Source organism: Diorhabda carinulata, chromosome 5, assembly GCF_026250575.1.
Source record: "Diorhabda carinulata isolate Delta chromosome 5, icDioCari1.1, whole genome shotgun sequence".
NCBI lineage: Eukaryota > Metazoa > Arthropoda > Insecta > Coleoptera > Chrysomelidae > Diorhabda > Diorhabda carinulata.
Window position 1 is genome coordinate 7,629,478 of NC_079464.1, and position 23,342 is coordinate 7,652,819.

Genomic DNA, 23,342 nt, shown 5'->3' on the forward strand with positions numbered 1-23,342 from the left:
AGAGACAAAATGAATACTGTTGGTACCGTATCGTAGAGACTTTTTTTCCCATAAGAATTGTTCATATAGGAATATTACATAATATGTATATTACTTATTATTCGGTTTTCATTTTAATGCCACTGTTACAATACTTAACTTAATTTCTTGATAACTATTAATGTCAAATAAATTAACACTTTTTAAAAATGTTTACAGAATTTATATGTAAATAATATCTATCACTCTATAACTATAACAATATTACGTCGTAAAAAAATTACAATATGTAGGAGATATTTATCTTTTCCATTTAAAAACTTTAACATACACTTTTACAACGCCAGATATAATAAATACAACAAGACACACATTTATCCACTTCAATTGGAGACGGTTTACTAAATTCACAAAATTTGAATGTATCAGTTATTATTGAAATTTTATTAAAAATGTTCAGTTAATTTCAAAAAGTAAACTTGAATTCATTTAAAATAAATGTTCTAATATTATTCTTAATAATATAATATCAATTCTGAACTCAGATTCTAGTTAATAAACTTATTCTAAAATAACTATAACCTTCCCAGACGTGATTTGGGTTCGTTTGGAGTAAAGTATAAATGAAATTCTATTAACACTTAAAATGCAACTCATTACTTTAAATCTAATGTCAAATAATGTTAGATAGTCAGTTTCGAGGCAACTCAATATTATTTCCAAGTTAAAACAATATATTTAATAATATCGTTTGAAATATAGTTGGTATTTTTGAAACTATAGTTGAGATCCATTATTTTATTTAATATAACAAACAAAAAACTTCTATTGCGCTCTATTTTCTAATACTGGTGTATAGCCTGGAATGCCAATACTGATTATGGTAATTCACGTTTAAACAAATTATTTTGTTAAATATTTTCTTACAAATATGTTTTTCTAATTTTCTGAAATTTGTTGAAATATGGCAACAGCGTGTATTATTACCGAGAACCGTAAGCGTCTGGTTTCAGCAAGTCAAAACATAAATGTTAAACAGGTGTATACTATAGACAAATGGTGAATAGCGTAATAATGAGTGAATTTTTAAAAAACAATATGGATTTTGTTGTCTCGAAACGTTAGTGATACCACGCTAAAAAGGTGGTGAATTCTACACCATATTAAGGTGAGTGTTTTAGTTATTATATAAGTAAATATTTACAAAACAACCTTGATAAAAATATAGGTTAGGATTGGATTTTACATGTATATTTCTTCGTTGAAAGTGAAATGACAAGTTATTGTATCCATACTGAGAGGTACCTCTTTGTAAATCGAGTCAGTTATTTGCAAAAACAATTATCGATCTAAATATCATCCAAACTTGAATATATTTATTTAGATATTATTTGTAATTATATAGGACACATTCGATAATACAGTCGTTTAAAATCACAATGGAAAAGTAGTTAATTACCTAAAGTTGATTGTGTCAACAGGACCGTAATTGAAGAAAAACTTGGCGCCAAAAAGCAAAAATAAAGTTTTGGATTACTTATATTTTCAATCTCTTTACGAAACTTTAGAAACCACATAAAATTTGATTATCTTTAATTGAAGAATTTTTTACTCGTTCATATCTACAATCTTCAAATTATTTATTTAGTATTACGAAAAAAAATTATCAAACATTTTCAGTTGAACTTCATAACCTTATCTGTTTTTGTTATCTGTATCCAAAAATGATACGACAAATTATGCTAAATTTTCATTTGAATTAATGAGATGAGAGACACATGCTAGAATAATTAAGTATTTTTGGCTTTTGATAAAATATATTTAAATGTAGATCTATTCGAAATTTATTTTATGGGTGTGAAGGAATTTGATGTATATTTAGAAAATGAAGTGGACGAACATATATTCAGCTTTATGATGTATAATTAATCATTTTTGACAAAACAATTTTTCATGAAACTTATTCTAAGGGTTAATCAACTGTCTAAGTATGTTCATTGGTATTTATAAATAAGCTGTTGTTATTATGTTTGTTAGGTTGATTGATTTGAATTAGCACCTATTCATTAGCTTATGGAAACTATTTATCTGATTACCATACAATTTAAAAACAGTAGGAAACATCTAATATATCCATGGTCATTTTTTTACTACTTAGAAAAAAGAGTATTGAAACATTAATTTTTTTAATAATTTCTAGGTTTCACTTCTCTACCTCTTACTTATAATACAAATTTAATTAGATAAGTTAGTTTTTTAATTGAAATTTCAGATAAATAATAAAACTTAGATAAAATTCATTAATTTATTTTACTAGTTAATAGTGAAACAGTGAAGTGGACAGAAGATAGAGATTATACTGAACAGTGGTGTTATTTAAAATCTTATAATTTGTTTCTTCCTTTCTGCTGAAGAAAATACTTTATGTGAACAAATATTAATGATACATAATAAAACATGTGAAAAGTGATTACAAACACAGAAAAATATAATAGATTTTGAAAATTAAACAATGTAGAAAGTATAAGTAATTGTAGGTATCGGTTAAGCAGTTTTGGTTTAGAGGCATCCTTTGGTATAAATCTGTAGTCTAGATGAATTAGAAGCTTCTGGGAATGTTGAGACACTTTTAAAGTGAAAACAGATGCAAACTATTATAGTTAACATGTCTGGAGTAGTTTGAGATTTGTAAAAAAAAATAAAGTGCATCAAAGTTAGAAGAAAATCTTGGTTATTTAATAAGATTTATTGTGATTTTTGACACTCCTTATTGTTAATTTTAGAAAAATTCCAATACTTTTGTTAAATCTTTATATATAGGTATCACAATGAAAATTAAACATATTCAGCAAAAGGAATTGAGTTCAATCCTATTCATGTATCTTCTAGTTGTTTTATGTCAGTGTTTCCAAACCTAAATTACACAAGTTAATCATATATTAAGCCTAAGACAGTTCTTAGTCAATGTTTGAGTTGTGTGCTAACAATTGCGTTTATGATAATTTATTATTTTGGTAAGTTATATTTTATTTGATACAAATCTAAATTATTCTGTTCGAACCAAAAATTTCTTATATCGAAAGATTGTTTCATAAAGACTATAATACAATAACTAAGATAAAATTGTTTAAAAACCGTTTATAACAATAGTTGCATGAAGAAATTTTGAAGAATTAATGCAAGTAGCATATTATATTATATACCCTAAACCTGAAATAAATTCAGAAGGCAGTGTAATTATGAGTATTTGTGTGGTATCATGAAACTGTGTGCAGTTTCTAAGGATAAAAATGCACAAATTGCTCCGTAATTCCCCAATTCTCAAAAGATCTTATTATATTATTTATATCCAACTTCAGTTATATTAGAGCCAATCAAACTTTATCATAGTCATTTGAAGGCAAAGGCTCTAGATAGTTTCAGGGACATACTTTTTACTCTGGTAGATCAGACATTTTCCTACAATATCCATTAGGTCGTTGAACAGTTTCAAGTAGCTTCAATATAGCCATTATATGGTAGTTACTTTAAGGGGCTATTGTGAGGTGGCTCTGCACAGAGAAAGCGAAAACAAAAGCGCGACAGGATCCATGCGTTCGGCCCCAACTAGAGCTCTTGAGGTCTTACTAGACTTTCCACTGCTGGATCTTGCAATACAATTCGAAGCCACGAGAACAGCCTACGGGTTAAATATCCACAAAGAACTGCGGGCTGGATCAATTGGTTATGCAAATATCTGGGTGCAGGCCACGGGTGAATGCCCAATTATTTCGATAGGCAGCGACCAAATGACGCCTTCGACCGTTGATAATAAGGGTTTAGAGGCATACATTACTCGTGAGCAGTGGATTAGTGATGAGTAATGGAGCTATTTGGTACACAGACGGTTCTAGGAGGAAAGGCTTGGCCGGCAGCGGGGGATACCCCAAAATAAGCGAATATTTTTCGCTTGGTGAACACGTTACCGTCTCCCAAGCCGAGGTATTCATTGTGATGGAATGCAGACGCGCAATACAAAATCGACACCACAGGAACATAGTAATTTCGATGTGCTCATAACAACTGAAAAATCGGAGGAAAAGAACATCCCAGTTTGCAACATAGTACTGCTTACTTGGATCCATAATTTTCCCTTGTTTGAATTTCATTTATAAATACCTCAGTATCAACCTATTTTTACTTTTAACATATTCTCGCAAACTTGCGCGTCAACAGACTGAATGACACGTGGTCAATACGTTGCTGTTTAAATGTCGAACGCCACGTATGGGGCGCTAACTTGACCGTCCACATAAGAAACTGCGGAGAGCGTTTTTATCAAGGGGTCCCAAAAACGCTAATAAAAGCGTTATAAATGGTGATGCAATACATTGCTTCGACTTGGTCTCAGCGTTCTTGTCGTCGCGACCAGTACGCAACCATGACCTTGTCGCCGCGACCAGTACGCAACCATCACCTTAAATCACAGACTTACTGACATGCCCTCGTATAATACAACCTTTTTTTTGAAATCCAATTCGTTTCCTGTTTTATTAACCGTGACTCTAATTTCAACCGTAGAGACACGGATATTTTTAAAGGAATGTAGCTAGCGGGTGGATACTGTCCTCGCATAAATATCATTCACTGACAAATATCATCCACGGATAAATACTACCTACAGATGAAATCGACAACTCGACCCTCTGGACGACTACCTATAAGGTGATATGTAAGCTGGTCCTCAACTACTCCTGGCAAACCCGAAAATACAGGACCTAGTCCTAACGTAAGAAGAAGAAGAAGATGAAATCTGGCATATATGCCATTTCTAATCCCTATATATTTTTTCATTCATTTAGATCGAATTATACAAAAAATTTATTAACAAATAATTTGATTGTTAGAATAACCTTAGTAATAATGAATTGATGATAGTGTTATGTATATCTTGTAATGACTAATATCCGTGGCAATTGGATACTGAGGATTAGGTTAGGTTAGGTAAGTTTAGTTTTAAAATTTTCGTGTTTCTAAAATTAAAATTAGATCACGTTTTTTTTTCCGTGGAGGCCTGTGATTTTGGATCAGATGGTAAACTTAGAGATACGGGAAAAGCTTTTTTCTGATCCGTTTCTATAAAAATTTCCGGGTCCATAAGGTTAAAATGATGGCCACGGATTTTTCCTTGGAGGTTGGCGATTTCGGATCAAGCGGTAAGACTTAGAGATACGGAAAAAGCTTCTTTCTGATCCGTTTCTATAAAAATTTTCGGGTTCATAAAGTTAAAATGATGGCCACGGATTTTTCCGTGGAAGTTGGTGATTTCGGATCAAGCGGTAAGACTTAGAGATACGGAAAAAGCTTATTTCTGATCCGTTTCTATAAAAATTTCCGGTTCCATACGGTTAAAATGATGGCCACGGATTTTTCCGTGGAAGTTGGTGATTTCGGATCAAGCGGTAAGACTTAGAGATACGGAAAAAGCTTCTTTCTGATCCGTTTCTATAAAAATTTTCGGGTCCATAAAGTTAAAATCATGGCCACGGATTTTTCCGTGGAAGTTGGTGATTTCGGATCAAGCGGTAAGACTTAGAGATACGGAAAAAGCTTCTTTCTGATCCGTTTCTAGAAAAATTTTCGGGTTCATAAAGTTAAAATGATGGCCACGGATTTTTCCGTGGAAGTTGGTGATTTCGGATCAAGCGGTAAGACTTAGAGATACGGAAAAAGCTTATTTCTGATCCGTTTCTATAAAAATTTCCGGTTCCATACGGTTAAAATGATGGCCACGGATTTTTCCGTGGAAGTTGGTGATTTCGGATCAAGCGGTAAGACTTAGAGATACGGAAAAAGCTTCTTTCTGATCCGTTTCTATAAAAATTTTCGGGTCCATAAAGTTAAAATCATGGCCACGGATTTTTCCGTGGAAGTTGGTGATTTCGGATCAAACGGTAAGACTTAGAGATACGGAAAAAGCTTCTTTCTGATCCGTTTCTATAAAAATTTTCGGGTCCATAAAGTTAAAATGATGGCCACGGATTTTTCCGTGGAAGTTGGTGATTTCGGATCAAGCGGTAAGACTTAGAGATACGGAAAAAGCTTATTTCTGATCCGTTTCTATAAAAATTTCCGGTTCCATACGGTTAAAATGATGGCCACGGATTTTTCCGTGGAAGTTGGTGATTTCGGATCAAGCGGTAAGACTTAGAGATACGGAAAAAGCTTCTTTCTGATCCGTTTCTATAGAAATTTTCGGGTCCATAAAGTTAAAATCATGGCCACGGATTTTTCCGTGGAAGTTGGTGATTTCGGATCAAGCGGTAAGACTTAGAGATACGGAAAAAGCTTCTTTCTGATCCGTTTCTATAAAAATTTCCGGTTCCATACGGTTAAAATGATGGCCACGGATTTTTCCGTGGAAGTTTGTGATTTCGGATCAAGCGGTAAGACTTAGAGATACGGAAAAAGCTTCTTTCTGATCCGTTTCTATAGAAATTTTCGGGTCCATAAAGTTAAAATGATGGCCACGGATTTTTCCGTGGAAGTTGGTGATTTCGGATCAAGCGGTAAGACTTAGAGATACGGAAAAAGCTTCTTTCTGATCCGTTTCTATAAAAATTTCCGGTTCCATACGGTTAAAATGATGGCCACGGATTTTTCCGTGGAAGTTTGTGATTTCGGATCAAGCGGTAAGACTTAGAGATACGGAAAAAGCTTCTTTCTGATCCGTTTCTATAAAAATTTTCGGGTCCATAAAGTTAAAATGATGGCCACGGATTTTTCCGTGGAAGTTGGTGATTTCGGATCAAGCGGTAAGACTTAGAGATACGGAAAAAGCTTCTTTCTGATCCGTTTCTATAAAAATTTCCGTATCTCTAAGAGCCATGGAAATTTCCGTGGAGGGTACCAATAGCAGCACCGTTTTCGTTTTTCAAATTCTTTGTACACCTGTGCATTTTCTTGAGGTATAATAAAAATATTAGTTATCGATTATTTGAATAAAAAACGTGTTACTTTCTAGAAAAACTTTTCAATTTGATTTTGTTTACTGGAAAATTGAAAAAGTATGTTTTTAGAATCAAACTTTATTTTAAAAATAAATGAAAATAGCTGTCATGCTATCTTATTAACGTAACATGCAATATGTTTTATGAATTTCCATATAATGTACTACATCCAAAACTATTGATGATGGATGATGACAAACGTCTGGCAACGACCTGAATACGAGGGACACTCTGTATATTTTGAGATGCTGAAGTTACTTTGGTTTCAATTTAAAACAATACGATCCATTTTGATATTTATGTTTTAAAGATGATAACTTTATAAATAAGAATATAGTAATAATAAAACTACTAACTGCAAGTGTTACATATTTAAATTTTTGATCAAAGTCGCTACAACCTCGCTTATATTATTTTATCATTCTCTGTAGCAATTTCGACAAATAGTCGTCATCTATCTGGTTCCATTCGTTTTCCTTAATATTTCAAAGATGATGAGTAGGACACTGCTTTCTGACTTCCTTGTCCAATTTGTCACACAACTCAATAGGGTTGAGGTCGAGTGACTGTGTCGGCCAAATCATTATTTTTAGTACATTCTTCCTTCCCAATTCTTTCAAATACTCTTTGGGATCTTTGTCATGCTGAAAGATGAATTCTCTATCGATCAGGGGCATGGAGTGAACCACTTGTATTTAATATTAAGAAATCTTATTTTTCAAATCACAATTTATTTTGTTTTGGATAACTGAAAAAAATCATTTTATCTAAGTTTTCATAGTATTAATTAAACAATTTGTTATAAACAATTATTTCAATATATTTTTTTTCCTTTTTTATACAACAAAAAGAACCACCGCGTTTTTTCTGAAAAAAAAATTATTTACATTTTTTGTCGCATTTTCATAATTTATTTTTTCAGTACTCATCAGTCGCACTTGGATATTTATGTTTTAACTCATTGTATCTTATAAAAAAATTGAGATTCAATGAAAAATGCTAAGACTTTATGCTTTATTAATTAAAGAATAAATTGAGCCCCAAATTCAAGTTTTTCCCTAATTATTTATTAATCATTTTTTTTTACAAAAAAATCTTTTTTTAGAAAATTTCCTCCACTTTTAAATTCTTTTTTCAGATTCAGAATATCTCAAATCGTTTTTGAGATATAAGCAAAAAACCAAACCCCCATTTTTTTAGATAATTGTTTATAATTTTTGCAAGCGCATCTTAAATTTTTTCAAAAACTTTCTACATGCTATTACGAATCGAATGACACCTAAATTTTTGAATGAGGGTACATCAAAACAAATAAAAATCATCGCGTAAGTTCGTGTGACCAAAACAGTATTTACCAGTATAGTCAATATTCTCTTAGTCAACCATGAAGTACATGTGATAGCTGCAGCACGTATTTTCACATAACGTGCCTTAATAGTATGTTTCCGCATTTATAGATTATTTTCTGTGTACATTCACCTAATTGCCGTCTCCTAAATCAAAGTCGACATGAAAAAAAGGAGTTTTGGTTATAAATAAATATGTACAAGACGTGTCATTTGTCATCCAGAACGCGTTAGCTGAAACGAGATATCGACCTAAAGGTGTGTGTGTGTGTGTGAGTGGGTAATTTTTTTTATTTAAGAATGTTCTAACGATGTGATTAGACTGATATAACGATAATACTGTTTGTAATTAGACCAACGACGAAACTAGAAATAGGTCACCTTCGTTAAGAATACAAGGTGACTTATAATTGAGATAAAAAGGAAAAAAAGATCATTCGAATAAAAATAATAAAAGAATTGATGAATATAACATAACTGAAGGACGTTCATCAATCGAAGTTACCAAATTTCTACCACGGGATCGCATCGAACTTACCACTGGACACCTTTTTTAATACTCTTTTATCCGTTTGACATTTTCGTTTTGTGTTAATTACCAATTATACTAAGATTTAATTAACTGTGCAGACACAACGAGTACCATCGACCTTCGACCATAACATAGATCCTCGACCCTCGTTCAAACCTTTGATCTACGTTACGCGCACTGGTGGTCATCTTGAGGCTCGGATCATCGCACTTTCGTATCAATTAAGTATTAAGGAGAAACGAGATTTCAAAAAATACTATTAGTTAAAAAAATATAAAAAAAAGATCAGTCGATTAAAAATAATAAAAGAATTGAATATAATATGACTGAAGGACGTTCATCAATTGAGGTTATCAACTTTCTACCCTAATAAAGTGGGACCGCCTCAAACTTACCACTGGACACCTTTTTTAACACCCTTTTATCCGGTTGACATTTTCGTTTTGTATTGATTACCAATTATACTAAAATTTAACTAACGGTACAAACACAACGAGTACCATAGACCTTAGACCATAATATAGTACCCTCGACCCTCGTTCAAACCTTTCCTCTACGTTACGCGCATTGGTGGTCATCATGAGGCTCGGATCATCGTACTTTCGTACCAATTAAGTGTTAACGAGAAACTAGGCTTCGAAAAAAACTTTTAGTTAAAAATATAGAAAAAAAAGATTAGTCGAATAAAAATAATAAAAGAATTGATAAATATAACATGACTGAAGGACTTTCATCAATTGAGGTTATCAACTTTCTACCATAACAAAACGGGATCGTTTCGAACTTACCACTGGAGACCTTTTTTTTATCCGTTTGATATTTTCGTTTTGTGTTAATTGCCAATTATACTAAAATTTAATTAACTGTGCAGACACAACGAGTACCATCGACCTTCGACCATAACATAGTACCCTATGACCCTAGACCATAGTAATTAAGTGTTAAGGAGAAACGAGGTTTCAAAAAATACTTTTATTTAAGATGACATGACACGATGTAAAGGTAGAGGGACGAAGCTATTTTGATTTTCCCTAATACAGGGTGCGGCAGCATAACTTCCTTTTTTAAAAAGTTCGCCATTTAGTCGGTAGATGTCGTAACGGAGTGCTAGTGGTCTCGTTCGAGAGGGGGGACTATAAAGTTTTGTCCCGGCACAGTTCAGTCGCCATCATGCGTTGGAACAGTGAGGAGCGTGCGTTTGCCGTTGAGGTTTACTTTTCGAGCGGATGTTCTGTGATCGCAACCCAGCGCGCCTTTCGGAATCGCTTTAATTTAGCCCCCTTGGCCCCTGTCCCGGACCGGAAATCAATTGTTACGTGGGTCACTACGTTCAGACAAACTGCAAGTGTGACAAGACGAAGAACTGGAGTCCCTCGGCCCATTAGATCACCGGAGAACATTGAGTTAGTTAGAACTTCAGTGTTGCGATCACCACGGCGTTCTGCGCGCAAACATGCGTCTGCCCTTGGACTTTCCGATCGTTCTGTGAGGAGAATACTTCATGATGATCTTCATTTTCATCCATACAAGATGGCAATTGTGCAGGAACTTTCTGAACGTGACTTCAATTCTCGGAGGAACGCGTGTGAGGTTTTTCTGGAAGTCGTTCCTGAGGACGCTATTGTTTTTTTTAGTGATGAAGCCCATTTTCATTTGTGTGGATCCGTAAACAAACAAAACATGCGCTACTGGGCTGATACCAATCCTCGACAATTGCATCAACGGCCTTTGCATTCACCTAAAGTCACAGTGTGGTGTGCAATTTACTCACGTGGAATTATTGGTCCCTGGTTCTTTGAGGAAAATGAAGTCACAGTGACAGTGAATTCGCACCGGTATGTAAACATGTTACAGGAATTTTTTTTCCCACGGCTAGATGAGTTGGACTTAGGGGACACTTGGTTCCAACAAGACGGAGCAACGGCACACACTTCAAGAACATCGATGGCTGTTTTGAGGGAACACTTCCCAGAGCGCCTTATCTCAATTAGGGGCGATTTGGAGTGGCCAGCCCGCTCTCCCGATTTGACCCCTTGTGATTATTTCCTATGGGGTTTTTTGAAATCCCGTGTGTATGTGAACCGTCCAAGGACCCTACAAGATTTGAAGACGAACATCCAGGAAGAAATTGCCAACATAACGCCTGCTATGCTGGCAAGAGTCATGACAAACGCCAGAAATCGGTTTACTCAGTGTATGGAGAATGGGGGACGTCACCTAACTGATTTGATCTTCAAAACTCAGTAAAACAAAACTTTATGTATGTGCCTGTATTATAAAAAACGAATAAAAATTTTCTGATTCATACAATAAGTTTTATTAACTTTTGAAAAAAGGAAGTTATGCTGCCGCACCCTGTATAAGCTATAAGCTGTTTTGGATATGATTAGGTTATTGCATGAAATTATGAAAGTTTTAGAAGAAAAGTAACTTGTAGTTCCTAAAAAAAGGCAGCTTGGAATTCTCTGGGTCAGGCGTTGGTCAGTCAGGTGGCGATGAAATGTTTTATTGAGATAGGAGTGCAACATGACGTGGTCGTCACAAATGCAATAACTTTATAAGATATCTAAATATGAATTTATGAGTTTGATTTGAAAGAACCATATGGTTAGGCTAACACACACTATATGTTTACGTTCTGCTTAGATAATACTTATTAGGATATGTTAAAATCATTTATTTGAAAATAAAGCATAAACAGTCGTTTAAGAATTCAAACTGCCGTTCCAATAACGAATTAAATGAAAAAATAGCGTGACATCATTTTCCTGATATTCAGTTAAGCTGAAAATATGCGTGTTTTTTTGTAACCTTGTTTTATTAATTGCCAAGGGCCTCGAAAATTGAGTAAATCATTTGATCGCTTCCTTGTTTACGGAAAGAAATAACTGATTCATCATTCGACTAGAAACTATTTAATTTTATTTATTTAAAAAGGTAGCTCAATATTTTATTAAATTATTTTCTTAAATTTTCTCTAAGTTGTCGCAAATCCTTTTTGAAAGGATTTGCGGTACTGAACTACCGCACTGTTTACACTACCGCCACACGAACATTCACAATTACACTCTCTAACGCGTATTTCGATATAGCCCAGTCAAATTTGATTTAAAACAGATGATTTTCGAGGAAAATTAATATCTGCCACATCTGGTTTATGAACTTCAATGTATGGAGAAAGTAAAAAACAACTAAAAAACTAGAGGTTTTCCATTAAATTTCGACAATTATTTACGTTACAAATTGAAAAAAAAACAACTAAATTCAATTTTTTATTTTATTATTTTTATTAAATTTATTAATTGATACTTTGCACGTTCCGATAGGTTTTTCATCAACGAATAAAATAATATATTTGACATTTGGAATAATTTAATTATTTATAGAAAAAATTCATTTTACAACTAAAAATCGGTCGATATCTATTATTTTTCCGAGATTCAAAAGTATGGATAACAAATCACTCAAAAAGTCGTTTGACTAACTAAGAAAAACACATTTTTTAGCAAAAAATCGATTTTATTCATCAATGTTAGCTCCTTCAAAAGCAATACAATCATTTCAACGTTTCTTTAACTTCTCGATACTTGTAGAAAGATTTGTCTTTTGCATCAAAATTTACTTCAGTTTCAGTAATTGCTTCTTAATTTGAGCGAACTTTTTTTGAGATCAGTAAATAGCCAGTAGTCACTGGGGACCAGATTTGGACGATGGATGAAGAAGCAATTCAATTTATCTATCGTTGTCATCAATTGGTGGATTGTCTTGGTTAAACAGTGGTTTTTATATGCATCGTGTTTTCTTGATTTTTGCATTCAAACGATCCAACAACTCTATGTAGTATTCGCCATTGATAGTCTCTCCCTTTTGGAGATGGTCTGTGAACAATATGCCATGCGTATTCCAAAATACTGAAGCCATATCCTTCACAGCTGACTGTTGTGCCTTTGGGCGCTTCGGACTTGGTTCACCGTTTGCAGTCCACTCAGATGACGATCGTTTTGATTCCGGAGTGAGGTGAGGGATTCATGTTTCATCCATTGGGACAATTCGACGCAAAAAATCTGATTTATTACGTGTAAACCCGTCCAAACACTGCTCTGAATCATCAACACGTTGTTGTTTTTGATCGACTTCATGCTTAATTGTAAACACACTGTCTTCTGATATCTTTACAGCCTCAGTTATCTCATGCAATTTCAATTTACGATAAGATATGGCCAATTTGTGGACTTTTTGATATTTTCACCACCATCTCAAATGGACGACCAGGACACGAACGTTCACCATCATCGGTGTCTAGAGGGATCTTTTCGATGGAGTAGAGCTCGAGTAACACATTTCAAGTCATTGTTGAGCTTTTACGAGGCTTCCGTGGGGTAAACAATCGGTTTTCTCGTGTGTATCCGTTAGAATATATTTTTTATCAAGAAGCAATGATAAATAAACATACGAAAATGTTTTGAAAATAACAAAAGTAGCTTCATATAAATAGCTGTCACTTTCGAAAGTTGGTACTACATAAACGTCTTATGGATCTGACAATGATGGCGCCATCTGTATGTCAGTCTCCCGTCTTATTGAGTGATGTTATAGAAAAACAAATCAAAGCTGAAATACTGTGTACATTTTGTTGTATTTTCATTGTGTGTGCTGCTAAAAAAGAACTTGCTTTTTACTTGTTTCTGTAAGTGCCAAAAAAATAACAGTTATCGACCGATTTCGCACCATCCTTTGTAGGACCACGTAGGACAGTAGGACATACGTAGGTCTTTGTATAGCTTAATCCTTACTGACACAGATTTGACTATAGACATTTCACTAATAAAATTTAAAAAAAGCACAAAATAAATAAGAGCTGACACAAATTGGTCTACACACTATGCAGTCCGCCCAACACAACTCAGGGTTACCGGTTGAAAACGACCTATTTTGAATTTTATACTGGGAATACCCATAAGTTTCCTGAACATAGCAGATTTGAAACGCATATTTGTTCAATTATGCATAATATGCTATTTTCTAAGAATATAAGCAAATATTTAAAGAAATGTATTTAATATGCGAAGTATATATTGCCTTTTTGAAGAAGAAGATTATAATTTTCTTGTTTCTTAAAATTATACTTTCACCCACGTATAATCTCCCTAAAATGAAATAAAGAAACTTTTGAATAGCACTGTACTTTGAGGACTACTGGATGTTAGTTTATTATTTAGAATTGGTCAAGTTAAATAGTTAACATCACGGTGCAATTTTGAGGGGTGATTATTTCTGCATTATTGATTTCCAAAGACTGAAATGATACGTGTACTGATGTACGTCTAATGTTCTTTTAGCGCCTCAATAAATTTTAACTGCAACGGAAATATCAGTTTATTAGAGATTTAAATTTATAAATTTTTTAATTCAACATAATCTATACAGATGTATAATTATTGATATTCATATCAGACGGCAACTTGGAGTATCTATAATAATAACCCCACTTTCTTTATTTATATAAATATTTAAGTGGAATCGTGTACTAGAACTTGTTCCTTGAAAGTATATCGATTATGGATAAAGGTCCAATTAAAAATTGATGGTGTGTCAATTCAATTCAATGTCAAGATATTATAGCGAACAACGTACGTAACCATTAACGCCAAAATGTTTTATTTTCTGCAAAATTTGAAAAACTGTGTAGAGAATTACATACAAAAGGTTTTAGTATAATGTTTACATAACTTATCGTCGATTTTAATAGTTTTTCCCGTTGAAAAAATATGTCACTTGGGTGTTTTTGTTTTTTTTTTTCAACCTCCGATCGCTCCGTGCAGAGGTTATACGGGTAGCGCTGTAGGCGACCGCGAAGCTCTCGCACTATATACCCCGCCATTGTTGATATTCAGGTGTCAGTCGGCGTTGTCCTCCAACACGTTAACGTTAACGTGTGAATTGCGAATTGTGATTCGTTTTCTACATGCTGAAGATCATAGTGCTGCAGAAATTCATCGGAGAATGAGTCGCGTGTATGGGGAAAACTTCATGAGTGCTGGTCTTGTGCGTCAATGGTGTCAAAAGTTTAAAGATAGTCGAAATGTTGTGCATGATGAAATGGACCAAGGAAGGAAATCTGTCGTTTCAGATGACCTGGTTCAACGAGTTGACAGAATGGTTAAAGAAAACCGCAGATTCACCATTACTGCTTTGTCTACGGAATTCCCAGAAGTTTCAAGATCTGTTTTGTACTCTATTTGAATTCATTGGCGGCAACTTTATTTGTAGAGGGTATTGAAAAGTTTGTCCACAGATAAGACAAATGTCTCAATCTCTTCGGTGGTTATGTCGAAAAGTAACCTAGAATCTACGAATCTTTTGGCAATAAAATTATTGTTTTATACGAACTTGTCTTTTATTTAGAACCTATCGGAGGTTGAAAAAAAAAACGGCCTTCGTACGAGTCAGTCAGCCAATGCTGATCTATGTATGCGAATCCTGGGTACTAATTAACAATAAAAAGAAGAGAAGAGGCAGACCCAGAAGGAAATGGAATACAGAAATAGGAAACAATATGGAAAAATTAAGTAAACAGCTTGAATCCTTTGAATGAACTTGAAACACTTGTTTCTAAAGCTTTATATTTACTAAAAAAGCTCATAAAATGGGATTTTCTCATGTCTGACAATCACAAATGTCAGTTTTTGCTGCCTATTCAACTATTCCTGACTCGTTATTTCATTTAAATTTAGTTTCTAGTAAAGAATAATCAAAAGACTTCTTTTACGAGGATGGTCACAGAAATACCTGGCCTGACTTAGAGATGGAGGTAGTTGCTTGAAAAATACCACTTTATTAGAAAGTACACAATCTAAACAGCATTTGTTCCAAGTTTGAAGACGCCACGTTGTTATAGTCTAAGATCACACGGCTTGATGTTGCAGGTATCTGTTTTTTTTTTTGATGAAATTAATTCGAAAGGAATCTTGAGGATGTATGGAATGGATTAAGGAGAAGTTGCTTTGTAAAAATTAGTCGCAATTACCTGTAATTAATTTTTATGTCATTAATATACTAAAATGAGTTGCAGCTATATGTTTTTCCAGTCAATCTTACAGCACAACGAATCATATCCGAATTAAAGTTTGAATTTCTATCTCATGCACCCCATTCGCCAGATTTATCCTCCTCGGATTATTTTTTGTTTCCAGACTTGAAAAAATGACTCGGTGGTCAAAGATTTTCCTATAATGAAGAGGTGATGTCGGCAGTTAGTGGTTATTTTCAGCAGCTTGACGATTCTTATTATAAAAAGGGTATTGAACTTATCGTTTGTGTTGGAGTGGAGTGTATAGAGCTAAAAGGAAATCACAAAAAATAAATATATATTTATTGTGTATACGCGGAGAGCTCGTACAACCAATATTGGCGTCAACAATGCAACAGACTGATAATAATTTTTATGTACGAGTAGAATGCGTTATTTAGTTTTATGTAATTGCGTTATTATTACATGATATTTTAGTTTTATCACGAGAATGTTTGTACTATGATTATTCTGTTAATAAAACAGGATTATCAATGAATGTAGAAAGCGAATTTATTTTATTTGACGTATTGAAAGATTATAATATTTGAAAAATTCATTTTTTATGGTGTTTTTTTTATGATGATAATTTTCTAAATATAATTTCCATAACCTTTTGTTAGTATTTCATATAAACGTTTCTCTAACGTTCGTATTGTTCATTTTTCCCTTAAAGGGTCAATTTAAAGCACTTTCGCTATCGAATCAGTTTTGTTAGGGGATATATCAAATGTCACGACATTTTGTTGATCTTTAAACATTTTGGATTAGTAGGTTAGTGGGAAACGTCCTAACAACACTTTTCCATTTACCGTGTTAAACAAAAGTTTATTAAATTCTAGTTTTATTCATCGAATCAAAAAAAAAAAATTTATAAAAACTCGTCAAATACAAATATATTAATAATGTATACAGGGTGTCATATGTTTTATACGGTCTCTAGTGGGCAAACGGCCTCTCATAGACATAGTATATAGACATCTATTAGTAAAATGAAGAACAACAGAGCACCAGGGGTTGACAATTTATAGCTGACTTGAAATATGGTGGAGATGCCGTAGAAAGTATTATATTAACATTTAATCACGCACATTAAAAAAAAACTGAGATAATGCCAATCATTTGGACCTCTGGCGTGCTGTGTTTAATAAACAAGTAAGGTGACAAAACAATCTGAAATAATAAGAGACGCATCATGTTGCTAAACACGGCCCTTAAAGTTCTTTATTAAAATACTAAAATCAGAAAATTTAGTATAGGTCCAGACAAGCCCTTAATAACATCAACAGATCCAAAGGAACAGCGGCTCTTGAAGACTTGGAAGTGCCTAGAAAGCTTCATAATGATGGAAGATTCAAAAAGTCAAGTTAAAATAGACCAACAACTAAGTGACCCGTTCAAGATTAATAGAGGGGTGAGGAAAGGTGATTAACAGCAACAGCAACACTTTTTAAAATACTCTCCACTTATTCATTAAGCATTTCAACCAAATAAAATATGTGTGTGTGTGTGTGTGTGTTGATGACATGACTCTGATAGCAAAAAGCAAAACTAGAAAAAAGTTTAAAGCAGTAGATCTTACAATAGAAAAAAAAACCTTTAACGGAGTAACAAGCTACAAGTATCTTCGGAATCTTTCATTTGTGCAACCGGGGCCATGATATCATATCCAACAGCTGCACTAGATGTGATTCTAAATATCTCACATAGTACTGGAAATCGTGGTAGAAAAAACATCACTTAGTTGTTCAGAGCCGAATCACCAAAGAAAAACCGTTCCTAAATGATACCAAACCTGGGACGTGCCTCAGGATAATGTATTTGAAATAGTTATATTAATATAATCCTTGCGAAAACTTAATCAAGATACCGTGTTAAAAAATATTCTTCTTTCTAGGAAGGTGACCTTGAGAGGTTCCTTGTACGGAAATGGAAAAGCTGATGAAAAATTAATTCATTTAAATAGGGTTATCCTGATGTGATTCTAGCTTGAACCTCGTGAGGATTTCTTTAATAAGGTTAACCTTGCCTTAACCTGATAAAATCAGGAAAAAATTCTAACACGTCGGTTAGTAATGGATCCAGGTTTCAACTATAGTTATCAATCGAAGCAAAAAATCAACTAACTAAACTCGCAGATGGCTTACGCAAGCAAAAATCTTCAGACAGTATATCCAACTCTCTCTAACTCTATCCGATGGTCGTCTAGTACCATTTGGTGAACATTTTCGATAATATCGTTGGTTATCACAGTTTTTGACCGCAACGTTTGAATTCAGCTGCCCGTTCACACAACGGCTCAATTATACGATTGTCAAACAGAAACTAAGCGTCAAAATTGGTTGAAATTTCAGCTAGAACTTTTCAATGCATTCGCAAATAAACTTATATTTATTAAGATGCTTTTTTTCTGTCCCATCGTGTAATTTTTTGCAGGTACTCAAAAAAAGTTTGGGCCTTTAATATTAATAGTGAGTTCTCGACCTAGGGATGTAAATATTTTCCCTTGAACAAATACGAGGTAGTAGATATAAATATTAAGGGACCAAACTTTTAGGGACTTTTTTTGGGTACTTGCAACAAAATTTCCCGATGGGATACAAAAAATAGTTGAAAAAAAGCACCCCAATATCGATAGAACATCTTCAGTTTGAAATAGAAAACAGATAGAGGTTCTAATTAGCTAACACAGCAATTTGAACGGCTCTGAGTAGTATATTCAGTATAGTTCAAAAGATGGATTGAACGTCAGCTTCAAAGTTAAATGAATTTCTGTATCGACTACATACTAAATACGAGCATACGCATACGAGATGTTCAAATCAATCTGCCAAGTAGTTCGAACCTCTATTTTGTTCTACCAATTGTCATAAACACTTGAAGTATTCGTCACATTAACATACTAAAAAATGAAGCTGAAAAAAATGATCAAAAGTACATTGTTTCCGCGACATATTGGGGGAGGTCTGCCACCCTCGTAGAATAATTATTGAGGGTGTTCCGGGACTTGATACAAAAAATTCGGAAATGAGTGGATGGAAATAATGCAGTGATATAAAAAAGAATCTCTCGTACGTTTTTATGTTTCAGAATTATTTTCACGTCATCTTCTCACTCACTCACTTTTGGCATCATGTCCCGGAACACTTTGTATACATAAATGTCGGCTGCCTGAGGACTACTGGAAAAAAATTGCCTGCAATAAATAATAAGAAGATACGTTTATTTATATAGATCGAGGGGGTCCTCAAAAATATCAAGGCAGGATTCCTGCGCTTCCCGGAAAACCTGAAACTTGGAAAGTGTCCTCAAAAAGTCGTGGAACTTTATTTTTTGTCCTGGATTTATAACATTTGTCCGGGACCTCGATTCTTCCATTTAAATGCAAAATATTTTCTTATTTCCTCTTTTAAGATTTATTAATTCAAATTTTTCCATACATATCTCAATGAAAGAATTTACTGGAATATAGGATGATTTACTTCCAGTTCTTACTTTTAATAAGGAAGGTTGTTTGGGTGACCAAAAGTGTCCTGGAAATCTTGATTCTACCCTAATTTTTTTTTGAAAAACTTGTAAAAACGCTGACTGGCTTATAATTTAGATGTGCATGCCTAATAATAGTTATTTGTATACCAAGGACTGAAAGTGCTACATACTTTGTGGGACGAGTCTGAAAATTGCGAGACGAGCGAAGCGAGGCGAGCAACAGACGAGTCCAACAAAGTAGTATGTCAAACACAACATTTTTTAGACGACGCATGAGAATGTAACAAAAATTCTATTATATTTTCTCTGGTTAAAGTTTTCGATTTTTTGCAGGGTACCCTTTGTTTTATTTCTTCAGGAAATTGATGAGTTTTGGATATTTGTTGATGTCAACATCTTGTTTTAATGCGATTGTACTTTTAATCATCGACAATGTAGACCATAAAGTAGAATTTTTCCAGATTTTAGATTTTTCTGAAAAGTAAGCGAGCATTACGTTTTCCGTTGGATTTTTCGCCTTTTTCTGGTGACACAACTTCATAAAGAGCTCGTACTGTTTTTTTTTCGTACCTTGCACGAGATTTATTCGGCAACAACGAATAACTCTTCATCGCTGATGTTTTATTTTTCATCATCATTCATTGTTATTAATTAATTTAGACACAACAAATAATTTTTTAAAATTAAAAATTTAAGGTTAAGCAACATCATCGACGTGAAACTGTCAACTGTCAACATTGCAGTGGCTAGAGTCACATTTAGGGAGGTTAAAGTTATCTACTCCAGAGCGTCCCGAAAGTGTTTTTCAGTACGTAACTGTCACTTTCACTACATGGAACACTCAAAACGCAACTTTCGGTATGTAAATGAATACAGAACGAACAACTTTTAGATGGCGTCGTCTAAAAAATCATTTCCATTGAATGTTCGTGTTTCTATGTTAAATTAAAACAATGGGCAAATGACTATGTAAGTCAACAAGATAAAGTTCGACGTAAAAACAGGTTATAATATTAAATTTTTCGGAATAGATAAATATTTATCATCGATAATCCCAGTACGCTTATGTCGGGTAATTTTACAAGGTAACCTAAATTTCAAGGAAACGTCAGGACATAGACAATAGAAATCATTTTAAGGCTAACGTTTTAGGGAGCGACTCGGAATATATACGCCTTGGCTATTAGGGAGTATTTAGTTGATTTGTTGGGTCACATTTCACATTAGAAATTTTTGCGGACACGAAAATTTCCATTTCGGTTAATTAGTTTTCTATACTTAACTTTAAGTATAAATTGAAAAAAAAATCCAACAGAACTAATCTGATATGGGTAATTCAGAATACGATAATGACGTCAGATCTATTACGTAGTTTTTATGATGGATTATTTGTATAATGATTGTTGATAGTAAAACTAAGCAGTATGTTTTATTATTTACTAAAATTTATTGTTTTGTAATTACGTGGTTATTTTTGAATATATTCTCCCTTTATTTCCCCACATTTTTCTGGACGTCTGACTTTTATGTCACTTTAAAAAGACGATGCAACTTCGTACACTGCCTCTTCAATTTCAGCATCGCTGATAAATATTTTATCTCTTAACTCGACATTCAGCTTTGCGAACAAAAAATAGTCGGACGGGGCCAGATCAGGGCTATCTTGTGGGTGTGCAAATCTCTGTATGGCCTTGGAAAGCGAAGCAGTGAAGACTGGAACATTATCACGAATCAAGCGCACTCCTTGGTTGGTTTTGATAACTTTTTGACGCAACTTAATCTGGGAATCATTTGAATTACTTTTAGACTAAACATGCAAGTTTGACAAGTATCGCTACGAGGATGGTGAAAACGTAAATTGGGAAATTTATATTTAAAAGTATTGGAGTAAAAATCGATAAGTTATTTTAGAGTTTGGATGGTTTGTCTTGAAAGCTAAGTATAATCGATGAAAGTTAAGATCTTGACTTTTGCAATTGCAGGTTCTCATCATTTGGAAAAAAGAAATGTGTTCACATACTAGATTCTCGTCTGAAACATTTTATGTCTCTTTTTTTTTCAACTAAAATTACTTCTCTTAGGCCCAGGCTTAGTAAACTTACGAGAAATGAGTTTTGTTTAGTGTTATCTTGTAATGCATAAAACTCATCGAAAAGTTCAACCTTCTCGACATGAGGAATTTCTTTGCAATTGGAATTACATTTACACGAATACTAAAACAAAGAAATATCTTATAAAATAAAAAAAACAGAAATCTAACCTCTAAAATCGGTATAGTCTTTGGACCAACAAAATACTTTTTGTAATTCACGCACTCTTTTCCTTAAGTTGTTGTGACTATCAAGGTGAAAGCAGTGTCATCGTCATGAAATTAGAACAGTAATAAGATGATACCGCGCCTGCGTAGTTTGCAGTGACTTTTTTATTACTTCACTTTTTTTGAAGTTATCTAACCTTGTCTCAAATATAAAAAACTACTGTCAATAAAAGTCAGTGTTCATCCAATTTCACTGTTCTGTCTTCAAAGTCTTCAAATACTTATCGTCGGTTTGCTGGTAGTAAATCATAAGGACTTTCGAAAAATTTTTGAAATACTTACAAATAAAAAATACTGTTTATTATACCCGCTTAATTTTTAAAAAAATTGAATTTCCTGCCTTGTCTTAAAATTTTGTAATGTTAAGAATATATTATTATCAAAAACCGGCGGACCGCTTCAGGCCCCTGGGCCGTATCAATAAAGCCTGCGATCCCAATGTGTCACAGAAAGAAGAATCATGTTTTTTAGAGCTTTTAGACTCCATTCGATTCCTCTAAGGATGTTTTAAATACTCGTACTCTTAATTCTACGGATGTTGATAAGTAATTTCAAGGTCAGCGCGTGCCTAGACAAGCGAGAGAGAAATACAGTATCGGTATCTCTTAGCAACAAGTAGAAATATCCTTTTATTTTTGTCGAGAACGATAGAATCTTCCACGTTATTCAAGTCTAGACTAGAACCTTCCTTAACCATATAAAACGGTTGCGTCGCCGCTACGCGAGTCAGTTGAGTCGAGTAATCGAAGCGATATGGTTGGAGAAGAATTTTAATTGTACTGTGAAGTAGTAATTGTGAAGGTATTGTGCATTTATTTGTGTCGTACTCGTGTGATATCCATAATTGTTGTATCGAGTTCCGTAATTGTCAAATACAAGAGAAGTCAGGTATCTGGATCCTCGAGCACAACATAATAACTTACCATCTTTTATAACTTTGATATGATTTTTAACAACCGTATATTATTTACTTATATAATTTAATAAATAAAATATTATAATAATTCAGTTCATTTTATTTTATTTTCAATCTGGCCCAGCGACGAATTCAAAATTTAATATATGGCCATCTGCAAAATTGAATTTGACACCTCTGATCTAAGAGATATTTAAGAATATGGCGTTCAAGTTGGTTTACTTAAAATAATCGACGGAAATGGAACCGCCCAGCCAGCTCACTGAACAAATAAATAGGAATTTGTGGATTTCATAACTAGATTGTTAAAATATGATAACAGAAGTATCTGTGCTGCAATTTGATAACGATAAAATTTTATTACAGTGACGTACTAAGCTACTACCTGAAGGGCAGCAGATTGCCTCAAGAAATAGCACAAAATACAGAGGGTGTCTCATAAATAATGTCGGTTTCCAATGTTCACACGAAATACAGCTCATCGTCTTCCATGGTTTTAACTCAACCGATCAGTAAGCACTTTGACACCTTAGTCAAACCATTAAATGTCATTGCTGCATTTTCCCCACGCAAGAATTTCGCCATGGATCTGAATAAACAGTAATCTGACCATCCAAGGTCGGGATTAAATGCTGGATGCTGTAGGAGTTTAATACCACGAAGCTCTTCGATCTTATTTTCCATAACTTTCGCGGTTTGACATTG

The 23,342-nt window shown here is 33.8% G+C and overlaps 1 protein-coding gene across 2 annotated transcripts in view; it reads left to right on the forward strand.

Annotated features, from left to right (window-relative positions):
- The first annotated feature begins 958 nt into the window (after positions 1-958).
- LOC130894477 (probable phospholipid-transporting ATPase IM) overlaps positions 959-23,342 on the forward strand; it is a 75,953-nt gene continuing 53,569 nt past the window's right edge. Inside the window, exon 1 of one of the 2 annotated variants that reach the window (XM_057801347.1) lies at positions 959-1,147. The gene's annotated coding sequence lies outside the window, so the exon portion shown is untranslated. The remainder of the gene's footprint in view (positions 1,148-23,342) is intronic. The other variant, XM_057801345.1, reaches the window with a different exon arrangement.